The following is a 6,000-nucleotide window of genomic DNA, read 5'->3' on the forward strand; positions in this document are numbered from 1 at the left end:
CAAAAGCTTCCTAGACGGTAGCAATGCTTCCACACTTGCTTCTAGAATTTGTTTCTTCTCAACAGAGTAATCTGAGTGATCCTTTCAAAACAGTGACAGATTATGCAACTCAGAACCCTCCAGTGGCTACTCAGAGTAAAAACCAAAATCATCATCATGGCCTCCAGGCTCCTAATTATTTGATCCCAGCCTCTAATCATTTTAATTCCATTTCCTACTCCTCTCCAGCCACACAGCCCTCCTTGCTTCTCTTATTGGAACACACCAAGCCACCCACCCACCCCTGGCCTCTTCCTCCAGGTATCTTCTTGATTCGCTTGCTCACCCTTACCACCTTCAGGCCTCTGTTCAAGTGTCACTGTCTCAGTTAAAACTGTTCCTTAACCCTATATAAAATGCCACCACTCCTCCACACACACTGGTATTTCTATTTACCTTATCGTGTGTTATCTGTCCTTATCTGCTTATTACATGTAATATACTTATCAGAATATAAATTTCCCAAGTGCAAGAACAGTTTTATTGACCATTATATACCCAGCTCCTAAAACAGTGCTTGGTATACAGCAGGTACTCATTAACTATTTGGCTGAATGAATGAAAGAATATGAGAGCATTAGGTAACACGACCCATATTACCAATGGTCTTACAAAACGCTGACAGCTCTGTAACCTTCTAAAAGGTAAAAAACTGATCATATAGCACTTTACTCTCTCAAAACAATTATTTGCAATCTTCACAAAAAAACCTTTGAGATAAGGGGCACCTGGGTGGCTCAGTCAGTTAAGTGTTCGACTCTTGGTTTCAGGACGTGATCTTGAAGTTCGTGAGTTGGAGCCCCGCATTGGGCTCTGCGCTGACAGCGCAGACAGACCTGCTTGAGATTCTCTCTCTCCTCTCTGCCCCTCCCCCACTCACGTGCTCTGTCTCACACTCTCTCAAAATAAATAAACTTAAAAAAAAAAAAACCCTTTGAGATAAGATATTGTCTTCATTTTGCAGACGAGAAAACTAGGCTCAAAAAATGGAAGGGATATAACTGATCGGTAGCAGACAAGCATGAAACCCCAATCTGCTTCCAAACTCTTGGCCCTCTCCATTACATTAAGCTGCCTCCCAAATAATGAAATAGTAAATCACAGTTCTGTGAGGGGCACCTCCTAAAGGGTGTGAAATGATGAGTCCTAGGTCTGCAGCTCTGGGGCAAAGAAAGGTAGAGTGTGAAGGAACAGAGTGCTGGCAGTAGGTTCTACCCCTGGTTTTGTCATGAACTCACTCTGTACATTTGGGAATATCAATTCTCCTTTCCAAGCCTTCTCAGTCAAATGTGCATCATAATGATGGCCTCCACAACTCACAGGGTTAATGTAAAGACCAATTCAACAGACATTTATCAAACCCAAAGGCAATCTAGTGAAATCATCACATGCTCTAGGGACAGACAGCCTAGAATTCATTTCCCAGCCCCACTCACTTATTAGCTGTGAAACTACGCAAAATGATCTACGAATGCCTCAGTTTCCACATGCATAAAATGTGAAGATACAGAATCCACTTCATGAAATTGCTGAGGATTAAATGGGCCTTCACATGTAATGCATTTAGTAGCACTTGACACTTATGACTATTTAGCAAAATATTAGTATTACTATCATCAAGCACTAGACTCTGGAATATAGGGATGAAAAAGGCAAGGCATAAACGCCCAAGTGCACGTGTGGAAAGAAGGGCAGGAAAACTAACTCCGTGCAACGAGTGCAAAAACCAAGCAGTGAGATTAACATTGCCTGCAGAAAGCGGTTGGGAATGGTTTCCAAGGAAGTGATACTTGAGTTGGGTCGCGGAGAACCAAAGTTCCGGAGTAGGGCGGGAGTGGGACTGGGCTTTGGGGCAAATCACGTGCAAATCCCCAAGGGCAGAGGGAGCAGCAAAATTCTGGGAACTGGGAACAAGACGCGCAGCAGAGCGCAGCGGGCTCGTCAGTTATTGGACACGAGGATCGGGAAGATCCTTTTCTGCACGGATTGGAGCCCCGAGTGGTGGCTGCAGCCGGATGCGGAGGCAAGGGGCCCGAATCCCTGGGACCGGTCCCAGCCCCCCTCTGGGCCTCGGGTTCCTCCCGAAACGGGAGGCCGCTGCTCCAACGGGATTCCCTAAGGCGCCCGAGGCTGGCCGGTCTCTGGGCCTCAGACCGTTAACCCAGGCACCTCCCGCCTGCCCTTGAGGCCCCACCTCACCACGCTCGGCTCCCGCGATTTCCAGCGTGATCCTCAGCGCCGGAGCGGGAGATGCAGCCACTAGGGCCCGGCGGGGGGCGGGGGCCCGGCACCGGGCCCAGGCCCAGACCCCGCCCCCCAGACTCCCGCCCTGGCAGAGCCCTCCCCCCACCCCCCACGCCAAGTAGCGTGCCCCTAAGCGGATTGCGCCACCTCGGCGCCTGCCGCCATGTTGAGTACTGGCACCCGATTTACTGGAGTGGCCCAGATGGAAAGGGGGGATTACATTAAGAGGTGTAAGATTCCCTGGGCAGAAATGAGGACAGCCAGGGTTGCTAGATTCGAGCAAGGGAAGTCTTGGTAACAGAAAAATCTTGCCCTCAAAAATCCCCCTTTTGGCTTCGGGGTTACACATTGCGCATGTGTATGGGGCTTAGTTCTACGTGCGTCTGCTCACTGCTCCACCCACAAATCCGAATGCAATTAACGAGTAAAGAGGGAACCGGCCTCTGGATCTGGATAAAACCTGTAGGGTGAAGAGTTACGGGGTTTCTCGTATTCAGACCTCGTAGTTCCAAGCCGACTCAGGCAACACAATTTAGTGTCGTTTGAACACGCAGCACTGTGTTCACTCACGTCTTTGCACAAGGTGATCTCTGCCTGAATGTCTTATATCCATTCGGAGAACCTCAGTTGGTCTAATTTTCTGTGTAAGCCTGACTTCCTCTAGAGGACTCTTTCTTACCTCTATGGCCCAAGTGTTATTCCCATAGCATTTTGTGCTCAAATTATCAATGCATTATCAACCAAAACGTTTTCTTAGAGTTATAAATTTAATTTACCTGCCTCTTTTCCACTCAGTGGTTCTAAATATTTAGTTGGGATTAAAAAGCAAAACAAAAACAGGGGCGCCTGAGTGGCTCAGTTGTTGGACGTCAGACTCTTGATTTCGGCTCAGGTCGTGATCTCAAGGTGGTGAGATGAGAGTTTTTTGCTGGGCATGGAGCCTGCTTGAAATTCTCTCCCTCTCCCTCTGTGCTCTCTCTCTCTCTCTCTCTCTCTCAAAAAAAGGAAATTCTTAAAATGCAAAGTCTTAGGTTCCACCCATAGGGAGTGAGTAAACCAAGAGTGGAGCCCAGGAATCTGCATTTTGGCAAATACCTTAGGTGATTGAGAAGCATTGCATAAGACTGTGTATTTCTAGCACCCATCACAAGGCCTACAAAAATAGGTCCTCAGTAAGTACTGGGTGAATAGATGGATCGATGAATGGACAGTTGGAGTGAAACAGACAATCTGCAGCCAAAGGAACCTGAGAAGGGAACACTTTGATAAGAGCTATATTGTTTCTTTTCTCCTACAAGAACAACAACAAAAAGTTCTTAATGGTTACTTTGAGAAAAAGAGAAAGTAAATGGGGGAGAAGAGGACCCCAAAGTGAAAGGCAAATTAGGGAGAAAGGAAGAAACATCACAGACACTGGACAGAGAAAAAGATGCAAAGAATCAGTGGTGTGGGAATCCACCCCCAGGGAAATACTCCTGCAACAAGTACTGTGCAAGAATGTTCAATACAACCATATTTGGAATAAAGAGAAAAGAAACAATTTCTTTGCCTCAGGGCCTTTGCATATACTAGGCCTTCTACTTAGACTGTTTTCCCCTAGCTCTAGGCTTAACTGATACTTTCCCCTCCTTCAGTCCTCAGCTAAATGATACTTCCTCAGGTAGGTCTTCCCTGACCATGCTATCTAAAATAATATCCTATCAGGGCTCCTGGGTGGCTCAGTTGGCTAAGCATCTGACTTCAACTCAGGTCATGATCTCGCAGTTTGTGAGTTTGAGCCCCACCCACATTGGGCTCTCTGCTGTCAGCGTGGAGCCTGCTTCAAATCCTGTCTCCTCCCTCTGCCCTTCCCTGACTCATGCTTTCTCTCTGTCTCAAAAATAAATATAAAAAAAATTAAAATAATATCCTATCATTTTCTATCATAGTACCCTCTTTCATAGTATTTTCCACTTACTAACATTTTTTGTTTACTTATTGTCTTTCTCCCCCTCTAAAACTTAAGTTTCATGAGGACAGGAGACTATATCTGACTTATTCCCAGCATTTAGCACAGAGCCTGATACATTGTAGGTGCTAAATAAGCATCCATTCAATGAATGAATCAAGTCAGCGTTAGTGTTATGAAGGTTAATAGCATAGAATCCATCAGAAAACTACACAATATGTTTTAAGACCATGAGAAGTAAATATAGCTTTCAGACTACCTACGAAGGGTAAAGAGTAGACGGGCATTAACACCAAACAGATCTTCAATCTTTGTAAAGGAGATTTGTTCACTCTTTCCCTCGTTTGTTTATTCATTCACCCTGCAAACATTTACTGAACATCTATTATGTACTCATATTGGATATTAATACAATGTATTAACAGAATACATTGGAAATTGTGTTAAAACATAAAGTAGTACAACTGGGGGGCACTTGGGTAAATCAGTTGGTTAAGCATCCAGCTCCAGCTCAGGTCATGATCTCGTGGTCTGTGGGTTCGAGCCCAGCGTCGGGCTCTGTGCTAACAGCTAGGAGCCTGGAGCCTGCTTCAGATTCTGTGTCTCCCTCTCTCTCTGCCCCTCCCCTGCTTGCGCTTTGTCTCTTCTTCTCTCTCAAAAATAAATAAACATTAAAAAAAAAAAGTAGTACAACTGGGTATTTTGTGTGGGCCAGAGCAGAACGTAGAGTTAACTGATGTGTGAACGTGAGTAACATTATCCCCTAGCGTCTGTTCTCTAGACTTTGAAAGTACATCAGCCTTCAAGTGCTCTTCAAAGTGCCAGGAACTTTTGGGACAAACAAACTAGTAATCATACACGTCACTTGAATTGCTTGAGGCCCAAGTGCCCTCTGAGAAAAGACTTAATCCAGACACAATTAGAGTCTGGCCATGTTCAAATCTGTCTGATGAACCAGAGTGGGAAGAAGTTCTCAAAGGAGGCTGGATTGGAGGGAAAGACAGTAGATTGGTGGGAAGAAAACCAACATGAGTCCCCTCCAGGCTTCTTCCTCTATGCTCCAAATTCCATCTCTGGGAACATGCTTTATATCCTAACCCTCTCCCAGGGCTATCATATGGATCCTGCACCCCAGCCTTGTTCATTATTTATAGATATTTCCTCCCCTCCCACCCCCCCCCCCCCATGCCAAGAGGCTGCCTGGAGTGACTGACTTTTTTTTCTTTTTAAAATTATATATGTGAAATTTCAAAGGGAGGTGATAAAACACCATATGTATTTTTTTCTAATGACCTAAAATCTATTTTAAAGTTCTTAAATCCCTTATCTATGGGGTCAAGAGAGTGGAGGATAGAAAATTTTTGTGGAGCTATTTCTGGCTGTGAGTCTCCACCCTTCTTGGAGAAGATTTAATGGCTCAAGCCAGGTGACTGGAAGAGGGGACTTCCAGAGGGTTTGAGGTACCAAATCCGTCCCCATTGCAGTTAGAGAACATAGTGACTGGATCTACCTCCTGCCTGGGAAATCTAGCAACAAGGGACAAGCCTGATAACTGCTTTGGTAGCAGGCTAAGGAGAGTGCTGCTGTGTTGGGATTGGCATGCTCTCCCAGAATTTGTCAAGAAATGTTTTCTGTAGGCCAGATGTGGGCTCAGTAAGAGAAAGCCTGCCTAGGCCTGTCCTGGGTCCTGTTCAGTAGGGCCTCCTAGAGGGGTAAAGAGACCCCAGAAGTCAGAAGACAAATGACCACTGGCAATAGAGAAGCCTTTG

The 6,000-nt window shown here is 45.6% G+C and overlaps 1 protein-coding gene across 8 annotated transcripts in view; it reads right to left on the reverse strand.

Annotated features, from left to right (window-relative positions):
* Nucleotides 1–2,372, reverse strand: part of CEP250 (centrosomal protein 250) — a 51,675-nt gene extending 49,303 nt beyond the window's left edge. For 4 of the 8 annotated variants that reach the window (XM_053890311.1, XM_053890310.1, XM_053890312.1 and 1 more), the window contains exon 1: nt 2,234–2,371. The gene's annotated coding sequence lies outside the window, so the exon portion shown is untranslated. Of the gene's footprint in view, nt 1–2,233 lie in introns of all 8 variants that reach the window. The other 4 variants (XM_053890313.1, XM_053890314.1, XM_053890309.1 and 1 more) reach the window with 3 other exon arrangements.
* Nucleotides 2,373–6,000: the final 3,628 nt, after the last annotated feature.

The sequence above is a fragment of the Panthera pardus genome, unplaced genomic scaffold, assembly GCF_024362965.1.
Source record: "Panthera pardus isolate Hobbes unplaced genomic scaffold, ASM2436296v1 HiC_scaffold_25, whole genome shotgun sequence".
NCBI lineage: Eukaryota > Metazoa > Chordata > Mammalia > Carnivora > Felidae > Panthera > Panthera pardus.